Source organism: Pseudopipra pipra, chromosome 11 (genome assembly GCF_036250125.1).
Source record: "Pseudopipra pipra isolate bDixPip1 chromosome 11, bDixPip1.hap1, whole genome shotgun sequence".
NCBI lineage: Eukaryota > Metazoa > Chordata > Aves > Passeriformes > Pipridae > Pseudopipra > Pseudopipra pipra.
The window spans coordinates 14,151,722-14,170,599 of NC_087559.1; the positions used below are offsets into that span (position 1 = coordinate 14,151,722).

Here is an 18,878-nt window from a genome sequence, read left to right on the forward strand (position 1 = left end):
CTGTCTATATGTGAATTAGGGTCCCAGTGGCCATTTCCCATCCTTCCCTAGTTTTGCTAAACTCCTGCCCCCAAGCACAGGAAGGCTGACTTCTGAGTCTGAGCTTAATGTTGGGCTGTTCACTGTGGAAAACAGTCCGTGTAGGGTCACATCTCCATTTTGTGAGCTTTCTGAGTTGTTGTGAAAGAATATAACACACATAACCAAGGGCAGAATACTCTCCAACATTTTGTCATGTTAACCCACTGAAAACTATAGATATTGCTGAGATTCTTGTCAGACTTCACTCTGCATTATAAACACCTTGGATTTACTTGCAGGTTTCCTTCTTTCACGAAAACGTAATTCGTACTTTATTATTACGAACGCACCAAGAATATTGTGCATCAATAAAATATGATTGTGGCAAGTGGACTTTGTGTTTGCATTTGGAGGTGTGGCAGAGCCTGTGCCGCATGCCCAGCACTGCCAGAGGCATACATCTGTTTGTGCAGTTCTAGTTCAGTAGTTTAAGGAATGAAGTATCACCTCATTACAGAACTGCCATGTATGAGTGAATTTGTGGAGCTTGCCCTCCTCACAGTCAGACAGTTCTAATCTCCTTGCAAACCACAGTGGCAGCACGGAGATGAAGTGTTAAGCTTATCAGGCCTCATCTGTACCATCACCTACTTAGTTAAACCCAGGCCATCCATTTCGCTGTCGTTTCTTTGTTCCTGAGATGCCCGAATGCATAATAGCCACTGGCAAAAGATGCAAGATATCTTTAAGGTTTCAATAGAACACAACCTACAATTTTTTTTAAACCTAGACTGAAAACAATTCACAAGCACCATTTTAATCATGGGTTGCACTACCTGTGTTTTTTCTTAATCTAGAATTTTCTTATACTATCAGCACACAAACTGTTACATAGAACTACTGATTTATTTTATATTAACTTTCAGTGTTTGCACAGAAATTCCTAACTCTGAAAAAGCTTGTTTTTCCATCACAGTATCACAGTTGGGAAGGCTTCTGGTAATTGAAAATCTTATGGCATAATAAAACCAGCTTTGTTCTCAACCATTCCTTTTGGGCATCATCAAGCAAATCAACAGTTTTGTTTTAGCCACAAAATAAGGACTGTTCTTCTGTCCCTTTAAAAAAGGTTGCCTTTAATTCCTTCAAAAATACTTCCCTTTTAACCATTTGATTTTAGTAACACAACTATGCTTTCAAGGAAGTTGCTTTCAAGGAAGTTGCTTTCAAAATCATGATACCTTATGAATTTTTACTTCAGGAATAAGGCCCAAAACTGTACAAATGAGCAACTGCACCCCCAAGATATCCTAAACTCTGGGCTAGCTAGAAGGCTTGCCCCCAGATCCACATCATGCTGCTGTTTCAAGAGCATCTGAGCAAACGTAACAACCTCCTGGTGAGCTGTTTGACCACAAGATCTTCCTGAGCCAGGGGACTGAGGTGGACTAATCCCCAAGGTTCCCAGCCACCAGCTGAAGGAGACTCTTCCTCTCACCCCCAACTATGCTGAAACAGCAAGTAAACCAGTTTGATAGGGCGAGTTAGCAAGACTCAGCCACACCACCTCCTTCAGGTTCAACACATCTTCCCCCTGCTGCAGGTACACGGGTACTTCTGAGACGAGGCACTGATCCTATTCCAGACCCAGTGTCGTGGACATCTATCAACACAAACTGGGAAAAGTCCTATTGCAGCTGTGACCCGTCTCTGGGGTGCTGGGCATACACAAGCAGCATGTTGCTTATCCCCACGGGGCCCTGCACAAACACTGCAGCCCCACTGACCAGGTTACGTGTCATCCACACCCAAACTCACCCAAAGGAGACTGGAATATGGAAAAGATCTTTTTACAGGAACAGCCCAAGCCTGCCTGCAACACTTCATTAATTCATATCTGCAGAGCCTGTGTCGATTCCTGAGCATTATTTATGCTTGAGTGGTGGTGCCATCTTACATCTCTAGATGTCTCTAAAACACCCCAATCTGACGTATGCTGAACAATGCCTTAGTGGAGAAGGGAATGTTTCCCAGCCTTTAAAACAAACAAAAAACTGCAGTGTTCATCATTTGCTTTTGGCTCATTCTTCAAATTTTCCTGTTCCAACTGAAGATTAAGAGTCAAATCACGAGAATGTTGCCAATCACTTCATCAATAGCTCCATGCAAGTAAGGAAAATAAAATTATATATTTATAGGAGACAAAGGAAAAGGGAACATTTATTGCAGTGAATCAGATAATTTAGCAATAATGGCCTACATTAAATAATGTTAATTTGATTCCTGTCAATTTTACAGCTTTTCTGTCAATCCTGCGTTTGACAAAAAAATCAGGAAATATTGACTTTTATTTATGTAAGTATTCCAATCACATCCCAGGCCTTTTATACTCTTGGTTCAAATGAAGAGTGTTTGATGATCACTTCAGAAAAGATTTGTGATGTGTATAAGCTCATTCCCAAAACAACAAATAGAAAATTGCATGAACCCATTGCTTAAGTAACAATCTAAAAATCAGGGCTTAGATGCCACAAGGTGTGAAATAGGATACACTACACAAGAAGCCACTAGAAGCCCTGACAAGACAATATTACTAAATAAAACAGTGGAGCAGAAATTGAAGAAAATGCAGAAAATATAAACAGAAGCATGCTAAGAATATCTGATGTCTGGTACTAGCAGTGAAAACATTCTTCAGCAAACTAACCTTTCACCATACCATCGTGCTTTCCAGGAAAAAGTAACTACCAGTTACCAGATTTAGAACTCTGTGATGACCCTTATAGCTGAGAAAATATTCTCCTCCATACATTAGGATGTCCTGCCAGAACAGAATTGAGGATACCCAAGTTGCCACTATATATTTTTGAAGAGTGATTCATTTCACCCTAAACAGTTTATTTCACCATTAGTGGTTACAGAAATAACCCACCCTTTATCACTTTTGGTGAACCATTACCATCCCTTTAAGAATACCAGCACTAGATTATTTTTTTCTCCCCATCTGCTTCTGCTGACCCAGTGGGTAGGATTTCTTCTGGAAAAGCCACAGAGATGGGATGAGGCATATTTCCATGAGGCCCTCATAACAGTCTCTGGTTACTGTGGGATGACAAGAGAAGTGCCAAAGCACACAACGGCACAGCTGACAGGAAGATAATGTCCCAGTGCAACTGTTCCTGGATAGTTTACTGTTATTGCTTCTGTAATCCTCATCCCTTTGTTCCATTAATTAGCATGCAGTGGCTATAATCCTGCCCAGAAAAAGTCTTTGTTTCTAGATAATAATTTCACTAACAAGCAGAAACATTTTACAAATTTTATAACAACAAATGAGTAAAGGTCAAAATCAGCTGGTCATCTCTGGCTTTCCTTGGAATTCTTCAGTAATAAATGTCTAAATAATATCAGTTAACAGCATATGAAAGGATCAATAAAGTTAAAAAACATCTACAATTCCATGACTATTAGGGCTTAACTTTTACATATTTTTTGTGATAATGTAGTAATTCCCTTCTGATTTAAGAAGTTGGAGGTAGGTGTAATGGTCATATATGGACAACAACAAAGGATAAATGTGTCCTCTTTTTTGCACAGTACAATAAGAGCCAGAACAAAGCACTTGCTAAATGACAATTGGGAAGACAACACAAATCTCCCAAGCACTGCGGCTCTCTTCCCTGCACTGCAGCAGTCTGCTGATGGAAGTATTTTAAATTTCCTGTGTCTTCATTTCCTCATTCATAAAACAAATTAAATCTGTGTTACAGGAATAGTTTGATGCAGAATTTGTAAACATTCTTCAATATTCTTGTATAGAAAAAAAATGTATAAACTTTTTAAATACATCATTCACTAAAATATTTACAAGATCTTCTGAAGATGTTTGAACTTAGGATCTTGTGAATCAGTTTAAAAGGACCAGGTATTAGCATATAGCACAAATGGAATAAGAATGAATAAATATCCAAAAGGACCATTACATTTATTTCTACCCCAGTAGGTATCTTTGAAGCTGTATCTGAAAATTGAGTTCCCTTGAAAATATTCTCATAAATAAATGGCCCACGTTTTTACTAAAATAGCACATATATTAGATGTACAATGTTTAAGACTTATTTAATATCCTATTCCTTTCCCAATAATTTGTATCATATATGTTTAGGCTTCTAATTATTTGTTGTTCTTCCAGTTACTGGTCCTGGTTTGCCACCCTTTTCCAGAGCTAAAGTCCAAAAAAAAAATCCCATATTATGTCAAGTAGTTTGACAAGTTTCATTTGAAGAAATCACCATTTTGTTCTATAATAAAGCATCTAGTCAGGCAGTATATACTGAAGCTTCATTTTTTTTGTCTTGAATAAGATACATTTAAAGTGAGAGCTACAATATAAATCAAATCTGATGCCAACTGTGCCTCTACTGAGGCTTTAAATTTTAGAACACTGAACTGTCACATTATTATTAATTCCTTCAGAATTTAGCTTTCATTTTACATATAAATATATATTGAGAGAGAGAAGAAATACAGCAAAACTATGCTTTGTAGTTCAAATACTACTGAGACAGACACAATCTGTCTAGTTTCGAGCAACAGTTGCAGTAAATAATAAAATTTACTGTAATATTAGGTGACAGAGGAATGAAAAACTCACAGAAAGCATAAAAAGCCTTACTATTTAAGCTTAAACTTGTTTTCAGACATCAGTTATTTTACCAATAAATGAAACTTAATAATAGTCAAACAGGCTTTGCAGAAGCAGTTACTTGAGAGTACCCACGGAAAATTTGAGTCAAAGGGATTTTGGTTTTGCAGTAGAATTAGCACAAGTGAAATTTTGGGTTATAATGAAAGATACATTCTCAGAGAAAGAATGGTCTAGTGGTTGAGATATTAACCTTGGACTTGAAAGAACTGGGCTTAAGTCCCAGTTTTGCCACAGAGTTTTGCATAACCCTGAATTAGTCACTTAATTACTCAGTGCTTCTCTTCTCAAGGTATTAAACAAGGATAATAATATTTCCATAGTCAGCTTCACCTTGCTTCCTTGGCTTAGTCTTGCAAATCAGGAAGGAAACAAAATCTGTGAAAAGCCCCAGTAGTTTAGCCTCAAGAACAATTTGTTCCAGAACTAAGAATTAGTTTCTGCTCTGAAGCCTTGGCATCAGTCTCAGTTGGCATTGTGGAATCCCAAACACCAAAAATCCTAGGAACCACAGTACTAAAAGATTTGATGATAATAGCATTCCAGTAATAATATTTGTATCACATATACTGTACCTGCATAAAAGGCAAAGGCTTATTGTATTGACTGCTAGAAAAACTTACCTAACTTCAAAACCAACATAAAAAGTCAGAAGACATTTTTAAGTAGATTATCATATTTTCAGCACATATACTCTGTGTGTGTGTTTAAAAAGTGAAAAGAATACAGAATTTTGAGTAAAACTTGAATCAGATGCAATAAAATGTACTTTTCATAATTCATATGCAAGAAAAATATACACAGACTCAGAAGCAATGCTCTTTACGCAGCAAGAGCACACAGTGCCTGTCATTCTGAAGTACTGCAATGCATTCAAACAAACATAAAATAATCATTGTGTTTATCTGCCATGAAATGTTTATGCACATAAGCTGTTACTCAGTTTGTAAAAATAGTTATCCACTTTGCAGAATCAGATAAATATGTATCACAAAGCACCACAAGTACTTTATATCACTTAAAAATAATAAACCAGTTTTCAATATAAACTCCCTATTTTTATTTTCCTCAAAGAATTCTTAAAAATTTTTGCATAAAAATATTTTCCAATCACTAGTTAATTAAAACCAGCACAATTCCACAAGAAATTAACTGTAATTACAACCACAACACACTTATTTTCTATTTAGACTCCATAAAATCATGCACATATCAAGCTGAAAGCTTTTAACAAACACAATGTCAAAGAATTTAAGCTGATGAGCAACTTAGGACATTTAAAAAAAGCAACAATAAAACCATTCCAACTGAGATGTCAGTTTGCAATAGTTTGGAAATGAAAGCTATTACTGTTCCTGTCCATAAGCTTGCAAGAAAAAGAGAACACGCTGGAGAGCAGGATAGATGGACAGATGTCATAACAGAAAGATGTAGAGACACACCACTTAAAAAGGTAAAGGAGGTGAGGTTCACGTGTTGAACAAGAAAAGAAAATTACATTAATTTGGAATTAAGGACCTGGAACAGGAATTAATTCTTCTTCTGGGCTCCAGCGATGGAGAACCACAAACCACCCAACCTTTGCCTTTGAAGTTTATGTCATCCCCAGAAGTCCTTAGTGGAATTATGGGTCTCTAATTCACAGTTGTCACTATTTATTCTATACATTATGGTTCCCTGAATTTCATTTGCACAATGAGCACTCACACACTCATTACCCCTGGACCATTATGTACTGCATAAATCATCATTTCCTTTGTTCTAAAGCCGAGTGTGTAATCCATCCCAACGGAGAAACAACAAAATCTAACTGCACAAGCAATTTTCCTGTATGTCAGATTTCTCCAATCCAAAAATAATACAGAGAGTTCTACACAAACTATTTGCTTCTCCTACGAGTTCCCATTTGGAAATACAAAATGTCTAACTATACTCAGTTTCTTGGAAGTTAAAATAAACAAACCAAATAGGGACAAAAGATTCACATAGTCTACCAAATCAAGCCACTACATTAACAGATCTTTCGTTAACCACAGGCAAAAATCGCTGTGAAAATGAGGTACCAAGGCAAAGCTAATGTTATTAAAACAGCTTGAAAGAAAACATTACTTTATTAGCCTATTTCATAAAGCTAATGTGGGGGAAGATGGTAAGGGACATGCAAAAAATATATTTAAATCAGCCTAAAAAAAAACTTCAGGTAGGAGGGGATGAATCTTCTTTTAGGTTGTTTTTTTTCCCCATAAATCTGGAGGGAATTGCTTAATGCATTCTATGCAAGTGTTCTAAATCATTTTAAACTAAAAAAAAATTGCATACAGCATATGATAAATTCCTGCAAACCCTCCTTCACCAACTTGATCAAATTGACATCAGCACAGCTCCTACTTGTGCAAACAGTATTCACAGGAGAAGCAATTGCCAGAAAGATCTCGAGCATTAAAGCATATATAGACAGCATGAAATAAAGAGCACAAAACACTGTAAAAGTAGTATGAAATATAGGAATCTGTAATTCAAGCAGCAGCAAGAATAAAGACTTATATATGATCCAAATGCAATATAATACAAAGAACAAAATACTACTAGAACTAAATAAATGCTGTGACTGGTCTACATGAAGCCTCAATGCTGCAGAGGTACTGCAGCAAACAGTATTGCATAGCAATTGATACTGTTTTATTTAAAAAACATTTATAATTTAACCAACCCCCATATGAAATTTTTACTTACTGCAGCTTATGGAAAAGTTGAAAACACAGTTATCCTATAAAATCCTACAACTAAGAGAACAATTCAATATTTCTGCTAAGACTGAAGGGGTACTAAACAGTGCCTTGATTCAACTGCTATCATCAATTTCTATTAACCTAAAAATACAGCACCGTAAGAACCTCTCACTACATTTTGTGTTTCACAGGTGTTCTATTTAATCAAAATATAAAAATCAGTTTTATCAGTATTTTAAGAGCTCATTCAACAATTACAAATCACTAGTGAAAAATACATTGTTCTTTGGGAACTGATACTGTACTTCCCGTGGCCACAGTGGCTCCAATTCTCTCACTTGCAATTTTGAGGGCTGCAAGTGTGAATGTGTACCAAACCCATCTTCTACCTGAAAAACCACTGAAAATACAGAATCATAAAATTCTAGCTTGAAATTTCAGTCATCTGCATATAGGCCCTCATCTATATTTACTCTGTCGAGTATTGATCCGGATCCAAAGAAGTGACTATACTTTACCATGACAATTTGGTTTCCATGCCTGCTCCATAAATCTGCCAACTGTAATTTTTTTGTTGGAAAAAAGTTTATGCACAGGCATGATGGCCACTTTTCAAAACAGAACGATAAGATTAATTTCTACATTTAGTTTTTTATTTATACATGTTTTCTCAAATTTCCAGTGTAAATCATCCATGTCATGCACTAAATCATTATGTTCTCAAAAAAAAAAAGAGAAATAGTGAAGTTTCAGTTTTGAGCTAATTTTAAATGCAGTACTATACTAAAACCTGCTGCACTATTGTTTCAACTCTGATACTAAGTACATGAAATGAGGAAAGATTTTCAAATTATATAGAGCAGAACAGTGGACTATATGCATTACCTTCAGCCACATATACACAGATCAAACAAATCCAGGCATGTTCAATGGGAAACTGTATTATGAGGAGAAAAATATAAACAAGATTCTTCTGTGGCACAGAGCTTTTCTGTTCTTTCCAGACTGCCCCAGCTGCTGATTGGGCTCCACTTCACAATAACTTCACCCGTGGCTGCCCCAGTAGCTGTTCCACCTACATAGGTCTTGCATCCAAAGAAATACTGACAGTACTCCAAGCAGGTCTGCTGGTGGCAGAACTCATGGGGACAGGACAGCTACGTCCTTCCTGTCTGGATGGATCAAGGAGCCCTCATCCCTGGATGAGTCTGTGGGGAGTGGAGCACAGTCAGACTGTTCACACCTGGCCAATCTGCCCAGCACGTGCCAAGTCCTGCTGCAGTTAGTTGTGCTACCCCTGCTGTCAGGTCCTTTGCTCCCGACATGTTATTACAATCTATGAGCTCTGACTCAGGAAATCAAACCAGGAATTTTCTGGCATAAAGCTGATGGTGTGCCCTGACTGCTTGGAGTGTGTGGGGACATCTGAGCACACGTGACCTGCTGTGACAACTCCTGAGTGGGGGGGCTTGGTCTCAGCCCAGTGCACTCAGTACACAGCACTCCCAGATGGGATCCTGCAGCAAACTAGTCCCCACAATTCATCTTCTAGAGAACAAGTTGGTTGCTCTGAAAGACAGCCCAAAAAAGGGAGCCCTGGACAGACCAAATGTCAGCAGAACACACCAGTGGCCATTAGATTTTATAGTTCTAACATGCCCAATTTCAGCAAGCACTGCAGCTTGTCTGATTTTCAAAATTAAGTCGCTTCAGCTTTATTCCCCAAATGCTCAGAGAATAGAGGTATAGGGAAAGGGAGAAAACAGCACTAAGCTTTAGGCAAGACAGACAATTCTCAGCTGACAGTGGGTATTTTGTGCCCAAGTCAGATGAATAACCAGTACCTCTGAGAGACAGATTTAGGACCGCTGACTCAAGGGAATGAAGGCAGAATTTTTATCCATTTTTCTAACAAGTTTTAATCATACAATGCATTATACGTGCCTACATTTATATTATCCAGGATTAAAGTATAAATAAGGAAAGAAATGAGAATTTCTGAAAACTAGCATACAAATGCAGGCATGTGAGTTTTTCAGAAAAAGTGATTTCCAATTCTGAAACAGACAAACTTAATCCTCAAATCTATTAATCCAATCAAAGTATTTATATACTGAGCATTTGCTACTTCAAATATGTCTGTTGGGAACGGAGACAAGTTTCTGGTACAGAAGGCAGCATTAGGTTCAGTTTCAGTAACACTCAAGTTTCATAACTGTACCAGATCCAGGGTGTCAATAGCCATAAAACTCCCTCTGCCCAAGAATTTGCCACTCAGTAATATTCAGCTGTGTGTTTTTCTTTATAGCTGCTTCCTGCCTTTATTTTTTTTAAAGCAACTTGCTCCGAGTAGGCAGTTTGCAACACGAGAGTGACCTTCCACTATGTATCAAAGTGCAAAATGGACTTCAGATGCAGTATTACAATGTAAGAGAAAAAGAAGTCAAGGTACACCAGGCAAAGCTCAGAGACACTCTGTTTCTCTCTTCTTCAAATTATCAATGCTCTGGATAGTGCAGAAATAAAACCATATATCTCACCATTTCAGTTTCACATAATATTTTCATTCTTATCATATTTTAAGCACCTAAATATACAGCCTTCTCTATAGAAAGGATATGAAAAGTTAGTAAATAAAATAAGAATCAACAACTAGATAAGCCTACCAAAAGTTGGAATTTGCATAGTAGTTTTTTCTGATAGTAGTTGCACTAACACTAGGTACAAATGATAACAGAATTTTTACATAGCAAACAGCTCTAAACACTAAACAAATGGAAGAGGGGGTTTTAGGGTTTGGGGGTTTTTTTGTTTGGTTTTGGTTTTTTTTAATTTTATATTTTAGAAACCAGCATGAAGGTAAATAGATTAGCCTGCCACAGCTCAGAAAATAGCAAGTTCTGGTTTTTTTACCATGTATAAATTAATTTTGATTTTAACTTATTAAGATATAACTAGTTCTTGTTAAAACTGTACATATCAATGTTTAGGCATAAACTAATATAATTTTTTCCTTTTAAAAGAATACTGAAAAAAGCCCTAGGTGCATCTCCACATAAACCCACACAAAACCTTATACAGCAGAGAAACTTGAAGTAGCAAAGTAGCTGTGAACACTGTTCAAACACAAGGTCCACCAAAAGCGAGCACCTCAGAGAATTTCAACAAGAAAACTTATTTCTGTCATTCAGACATGGAAATCATTACTTGAAATTCAAGTAGGGGGTGTGTTCTCTGCCCAGAAAATTTTTGGTTCAGGTAAAGCTGTCCAGACTGAAGATAAATACCTGCTGTGTACATCTCTGGGGCAACAGCAACGTCCTTCAGGGTGCTTGGTCCTACATAGCAGCTATTCTGCCCTGCAACTTCTCCCTCCTTTCAGCTCTAAAGGCAAACCACGTACTTTGATTGTCTTTTTCTTCTTTGTGTGGCTGATATTTCTTTCCTACAAGAAACTAAAGTTGTAAGACATTTATCAAGCAAGCAAGCTTTTGAATTTCTTCTGTCTACAATTTAATAAAACAAGCTCAAAAATCAATACAAGTAGAAACAATCTTAAAACTATAAGCGACTGAGGGTGCATTATATTTGATGCCCTATATAAAATAAACTTGAGCAATCACAGATCACACACCATAATAGCAATAAAGCAGACAGGATTATGGTAATTAAGAAGTAGACAGATCAATAAAATATCTCTTATATTTGGAAAGTCAGCAAGTAGCAGTTCTTTGAGTTTCTGACCTAGAGAAGTGTTTAGCCTAGAGATAAATTAAAGATAAATGGTAGATTTCAGGGAGTTCATTGCAAAAAACGATTTCAAGGAATTGCTGCTCAGCACTGCCCAGCCCAACCCGAGTTAGGGACTTCCAACAGGCACCAGCTGTGTCCTCAGTCACTCCAAAGGCAAGAGAGGTGGAGGCACCTCTGTGAAAGACAAAGAGCAGAGCTCAGTGGTACAAGGGGAGGCCAGACTAGATGACAGGGTTCAGCGAGACACAGGATCTGTGGTGTTTGTTGGCAGATACTACTGAGATTATCTGTGCCTAAGAATTGTGGTAGTTAGGACATAAGAACAGCACTGTGTGTTACTGTGCTACTGCTCACACTAAAGCATAAGGCAAGTTGGATGGACAGTGCCTGGAGCAGCCTGGTCTAGTGAGAGGTGGAACTAGATGAACTTTAAGGTTCCACCCAAACCTTGCTGTGATTCTATAAGGCATGACACAAGTGTGAAACACGGGACATAGATGAGGTTTGGTATCAGTGTGATAAGCCCCTGAACAGCTTTTTTTTAGGCAAGAAGCAAAGATTTGTCTTTGTTAAGTGATATTCTTGAAAAATAAACCATCTGTGCATCCACTTAGTAGACTAAAAAACTTGTTGGTAGTGTTCTGTCACTGGAAGATTCCCCGTGAAGATCATAGGAAAGCAGTTGTAGCACTGAAACAGGATGAACAAGTCACTTCAGAAGTACAACCCCCTCAGCAGCACCACTTTACACAAGGTGTGAATGTAAAGCACTGAAATTACCATCACAAAAAACCCACTGAGATCAACTACATTAGCAGTATTTAAAAAGCTGACAGTCTCCTGTGCTGATGAGAGAATAGTGGCTTTAGGACAGGACTTTTTTTCAATAAGCAGAAGAAAAATGAGCCTTTATATTTATGAAAATAAATCAGGGACTCTCTGCTGGGCTCTTCACTTCTGCAAGAAGGTTATTCTCAGCTGTTCACAGCAGAAATATTAGCATCATCCTCATAAACATTTAAGTCCAACACTATTAGACAGAATAGCAGACTGAGAAATGCCCATTGATTTCTACAGCTATTTCTATGTTTTCCACATTCAAACCAGTATACTCATACCAAGTTATGAATTTATTTTGTTAGAATTTAAACAGAGGCAGTAAACTTACATATGCTTGGGTGCACACACACCATTCCAGTTGGGAATAAACAACCCTTGCCTCTTCTTTGAGAGAGAAAAGCTTAGACAAAAGAGAAGAAAATGACAAACCAGAATGGGATAAAATTAAAGACCTAAAGGTTCAAGTATTTTAATATCATGAATGTTCATTAAAGAAACCTAAAACTGCAACTTAACATCCTTAAGGTAGAAGCACACAAGTATTAAGGGGAACACAATTTGGGAACTGGACTAATAACTGTCACTTCATTATCACAATAAATGTATTATTTAGCTTCCATTAATTAATAAGCCATTTGTCCAACCAGCCATCAATAGACCATAGTGGTGTGGCACAGTACATCTCCATTTATGTTTCTAAATATTTTCTTTCCCTGCATGTAGTCCCTATTCCACCAAAGCAATTTGAAGATATCATTTTCAGTATAAACATCCATTTAAAAAGTAAACTAACAATGATGCAACATTTCAGATGAAAAAAAACCAACCAGCTTTCAAACATTATCTCACTCTGCTACACTTTCATACACGAGGACTTTGGATTTTCTTGCCTCAGTGTCACTCCCATATTTTAAAACCTTTCAATGGCTTGGATGATAAAGCCTATTTTTCTCTTACCAAGATACGCAATTCCATCCTCGAAAACCTGAAAGGATATGAATTTTGTCAGAGCCCTTGAGTCACGAATTCCTTTGCTTATGCTTAAAAGGGTGAAAGAACTGATCTTGCAGGGAAAAAACAAAGACCAAAAAAGCCACACCTAACATGGCACTGAAGCTGTACCGTTCCCAGGCTACACACAGCAACAAATTACTCTCTCAAAAGAAGAATGCAGGTCTTACATGAAGTGGAACAATTAATTTCACGCTTGTCAGCCCAGTCTCAATAGTGTGTTGATTTGAATCAGATATTTGTGGCGCATTACCACATGCAGCGGACAGTCTTGATGCCTCCTGAGCAGACATATTGCAATGATGACTATCATTGTAAAACAATCCATCAATAAGAGTAATTACAGTATTGATCAAAATGGTTCCTTGTTTCGTATCAGAATCAATTCTCAGGAGTTGCCAGAAACAGAAATATCTAATGGACTATTCCATCACTGCAGCAACTGAAACAGCTAATATTCTGGAAAGCTCTTAATAATTACTCATTGACTCTAAATTTCTGCTTCAGTGGTTAACTATACCCTGCTTACTGTTGCTTGAAAGTCAGTCGCAGTGGTTGAAATAAGATTCCAATGCAAATTTATAAAGTGCTAACATCTGCAAAAAAATTCAAAACCACCTTATACAATTTCACTGTGTTTTGCTAATCAGAGAATCTAATTATTTTTCTTATTACATTGTTTCTGGGTGAGAAACTGCATTTTGGATGCCGACAGCTTGTTTTACAGTGGCTGCTCTTACAGTACTCTACAATAGGCAGGGTGGAATTCATTATAGCTCAGATTGTAAACAATAGAAGGCATAATACCATTAATGGCATATTTTTGTGTAAATGTCACTGAATTATAGATGGTGTTGAGGTAGCATCAGCTTTTAATGCTGCACTATAAACCCTAGAAGACATAGAATAATAGAATAGTTTAGATTGTAAAAATACCTTTGATATCATCAAATCCAACCATTAACCCAGTACTGCCCAGCCCACCACTAACCACATCTACACATCTTTTAAAGACCTACAGGGATGGTGACTCCACCACTTCCCTGTGTAGCCTGTTCCAGTGCTTGACAGTCCTTTCAGTGAAGAAGTTCTCCTAATATCAAATCTATACCTCCCCATGGCACAACTTGAAGCCATTTCCTCTCATCTTGTAACTTATCTGGGAAAAGAGGTCAACATCCACCTGCTTACAACCTCCTTTCAGTTGTACAGAGCAATAAGGACCCCCCCGAGCCTCCTTTTCTCCAGGTTAAACCCTCCCAGCTCACTCAGTTGTTCCTCTTAAGAGAGGCTCCAGACCCTTCCAATTCTGTTGCTCTTCTCCGGACACACTCCAGCACCTCAACGTGTTTCTTGTCGTGAGGTGCCTAAAACTGGGCACAGGATTTGAGGTATGGCCTCCCCAATACTGAGTGCAGGGGTCAGTCACTGTCCTGGTCCTGCTGGCTCTATTGATGAGACAGGCCAGGATGCTCTTGCCTGGGCCTGAGCCCCTGGTTGTCCTGTGCCATATGGTGGCACTCAAGATTATCTACTCCATAACCTTCCCTGGCAGCAAGGTCAGGCTGACAGGCCTGCAGTTCCCAAGATTCTCCTTCCAACCCTTCTTGTAGATAGATGGGCACCACATCTGCCAATGTTTATTTAACTGGGACCTCTCCAGTAACCAGACTTACTGATAAATAATAGAAAGTGGCTCAGTGAGCATTTCCACCAGTACCCTCAATACCCTTGGATGGATCCCATCTGGACCCATAGTGACCATTTCCCATCTGAGTATGGGGGCTTCACTCTTCCAGCTCAGTGGGTTAGAGAAACTGGTCTTAAAGACTGAGTCAAAGAAGGCATTCAGTACCTCAGCCTTTTTCTCATACTTTGTCACTGTTTTCTCTCACATCCAATAAAGGATAGAGATTCTCCTTAACCCTTCTTTTTGTTGCCAATGTATTCATAGAAACATTCTTTAACTGTCTTTTATGTCAGTAGCCAGATTAAGTACTAGTTGGACTTTGGCCCTTCAATTTTCTCCCTGCATAACCTCATGACATCCTTGTAGTCCTCCTGAGTTTCCTACCCTTTCTTCCAGAGGTTGTAAACTCCCCCTTTTTTTTTTTATTTCCCTGAGTTCCAGCCAAAGCTCTCTGTTCAGCCAGGATGGTCTTCCCCACCCACTCATTTTTTAGCACATGGAGACAGCCAGTTCCTGTGCCTTTAAGATTTCCTTCTTTAAGAATGTCCAGCCTTTCTGGACTCCTTGGCCCTTCAGGAATGCCTTCCAAGGGACTATGCAAACCAGTCTCCTAAAGAGGCCAAAGTCTGCCCTCCAGAAGTGCAAGCTAGCAGATCTATTCTCTTCCAACCTCTTCACATGTTCCTGTTTGTTTTCAGATTTGTCTGCCCTCACACCTAAACTGTCCTGCAAGTGAACAGCACATAACAAAGACTGTATTAAAATATATTTGCATGCTGATATCATCTTAAATTGCCAATAAAAACATATTTAAACTAATAAACTGGCACATTAGACAGGCACTTCAAGATTCAGCATTATACCATTCCTAATAAAATACTTTTATATAACACATTAGCATTATCATCAATTGGAAATCACTAATATTTCCTCTGATGTTTGCTGAAGTAGCATTAATTACGCTCACTTTCTTTTGGTATTCATGTACCATCAATGTAATTAATTTGGAGTTTACTGAAGTGTGAAATGTTCTGCCTGATAATAGATTTCCCAGAGCCTCATACAGTGGTCGACCTTAAGCATTCCACTTTTGCTCAGACCAGACAGAGAGGTTGAGTTCAATATTACAGTATCCTCACAGGTAAAGCAGCAGCTTAGGAAAACGCAGCAAACTGAAAGCCTTTTTTAAAAATATTTTGCTGATAAGGTTGGCAGAAATATCTGGGTATCTCAATACATGAAAAGGTAAGCTGGAACATGGACAGGCGCCAATGCAAACAGCATGGATGAGTTCTGACTGTGGGGTGGAAAGGACTAGAATTAGTTCAATTTAGTTTTAATTGCTTAAGAGTGTCTTTTGCAAATCACTGAAGGTCTTAGAACCAGACTTAATAACATGGAACATTTTGAAAAAAATAATGCTTAGTGCAAAAGATATAAAATTTTGCAAAGAACATCAAGGAACAATTGCTATATTAAATAACAGCCCCCATTTAGTCTGTCATTGATGGCAATGAGGAAATTCCACAAGCTTATATAGGATCTGTTTAGCATACCCCCAAACTCAAAAGTTTTTTTTTCACCCCCATGTGTTTAGGATCAGGCCTTATAATCCAGGGCTCTCCATAAATACCAATACAGGGAGAGCATCAAATATTTGAAGTCTTTAGATATTTAAACACTTTTCTCCATACTATTCTATTTATACCATCTAAGTTGTGCTCTACATAATTCAAATTGTGCTCTACATAATTCCACGTTACTAACGTTGCCATGGTTTTCTTCCTCAGGGGGATTACATTTCCACCCTAATGGTATCATAGAAAGTTTATCTACGTTCATCCAAGATGCTTTAATCATTTCCTGGACTAAAAGCTGACAAAGTCTGTCAAATGCAATATTTTAAAAGTCTAGAAATCTTAGTGCATGAGCCATCTGATACTACGACTGTCACAATTGTTGTAAAGTTTAATCAGGAAAGAACAACAACAATCAGATACTACTAAACCACTTCTGATAAATATTGGTCTTTTAATGTGCACCAAATATATTTTAACCCTACAGTCACAAGGATGAATGGCCAGCAGTTTATACTGTTACCGTTCATGTTGCTTCCTTCAAAACAGGAAAGCTTGGGAAAAGCTTCTCCAAATAGTATGCCTAAAATTTACAAAATTAAGTTTAAAAATTTACCCCCAGAAACTCAGAAAGGAAAACCAGAAAAAAATGATAGCACATCTTCTTTAGAGAACAGGTATTTTTCTTCCATGCTTCCTATACAAACATATTCATTGTGTGCCAAGGGTGCAGAGCGTGGCTTAGTATAACAGACCAAGCTACTACAAGCCCAGACTCCAGAGACGGAAATAAAAGCACCCTAAACAAAATTGAGTTTTCTGAAAATGCAGGTAAAATTTTATGATAGTATTGTTTCAAAGCACTGCAATGTAAGAATGTTTATGAGAACTATGAATTACAGGTCACTTAGAACCTACAGGGAAACTCCCACTTGGGCAGGTTTTCTCTAAGCCAAATGCATGCTCTGCATTCAGGATATACAACCTTATGTCTTCATAATTTATACTTTTAATTCATCATAATAATTATCTGGTTTAAAAACCTTCCTTGAGCAAAAGCTATGCACAGCTGGTGAATGAATGTCAAAATCCTTGCCCTCTAAAAATAGCTGACAAAGTAAAATAGCTAATGATGCCCGAGGTGCCTGTGTGCCACCATTAACATAGAACTAGTCCATTTTATTTCAACAAATCATGTTTTTAAAAAAGCAATTTTAAAGTGCCAGTGAGCTAAGCTTTCTTGATATATCATAAGAAAAAAATAAAGCACAACTTACTTCTTTGCATTGTTCATATAACCATCATTTAAAACTACATATTAACAAGCATCATAAAAATGCTGACACTGGCATTTATTATTGATAAAGACAGAGAATGTTATTAAGCAAGAAAAGATACTTTTAGTAATTTGCATTTATCCTAACCTTTCACTATGGTCATAAGCCACCTTCACCAAAAGGTGGCAAAGGAATTTCGTTTGTTTCAATAGATTTGAAGCAACTCTTTCTACCATGGTGTTTCCAGTTTCAGCTCATTCAAAGGGTCAGAACTCTTTGTAGGTAATTAATACTTAGAGACAATTTCAGTATTACTGCCTTCTACTAGACTGCAGTTCAGAAGAGCCAGCTTAGACCAAGGCTTGTAGGCAGGTTTCAAAACACCTATTTACATTTTCCTGCCTGGAGGTTTCACCAACTGAGAGGAATTCAAAGAAACAGAAGGTACAGAGATCCTAAATATCTCCTGTAACACAAAGGACATGCTCTGAGAAGCTCTCACCTACAGTCTATGCACAGACATGCAGAATTTGTGACAGAATATTATTCCAATTATTTGTCTTGGTTCTACAGATTTCATGTCACAGATCCAGTTTCATATTGTTGCTTTGGCAAAAACAGACATGGTTTAATAATTACAATTTTCTCTTTCCACAACATTTTGTTGATTTAACCTTTGTTTAACTACACAGTTCCTGTAGAGACATGCACACTTACTCTGACTGGTGATGTGGATTTGATGCTGTCTGACCAGCAGCTTATTAAATACAGAAGAAAATCTACATCAGTGCATGAATGAAGTTGATAAGAATTGCTTGCTTCCTTGAGGCTCAAGACATACAACTCAACTGTGTTCCAATAAACACATCATGTTCCTATAGCAAGACAGGATGTGTGACATCTCTGCTCAGTCACGGCACAAGCAACCTTCAAAACTGAGAAACTTGCTGGCACTATGACTGCAAGCTCTGAGAGACCCAACATCCTCTGACAACAACCAGAGCAAAATTAATCTGTTGTAAAATGGGCATAAAATAGCACTTCTATGAGAATTAAGTTGTGGTAAAAGGTTAAACATTTGGCACAGCAGATATGACACTTATATCAGAGTAAAAATATCTTCCCTGGTCTTGTTTCATATGTCCAGGTATAACAGTGATAAAGAGGCAAGAGAGAGTTTAAATGGATGATCGATATTCCAAGAGACCAGGTAAAATATAAACCCCCTGAATATTAAGAAAATAGCTTATTATTCAACACACCCAAATGTTAAAA

At 37.7% G+C, this 18,878-nt stretch overlaps 1 protein-coding gene across 6 annotated transcripts in view; it reads right to left on the minus strand.

Moving 5' to 3' along the window:
- The window catches only part of CACNA2D3 (calcium voltage-gated channel auxiliary subunit alpha2delta 3), a 405,672-nt gene that overhangs the window by 324,266 nt on the left and 62,528 nt on the right, over nt 1–18,878 (minus strand). Inside the window, exon 1 of one of the 6 annotated variants that reach the window (XM_064667666.1) lies at nt 10,743–10,815. The exons of the other annotated variants lie outside the window; for them this stretch is intronic. The gene's annotated coding sequence lies outside the window, so the exon portion shown is untranslated. Of the gene's footprint in view, nt 1–10,742; nt 10,816–18,878 lie in introns of those variants that run through there. 6 annotated transcript variants of the gene reach the window in all.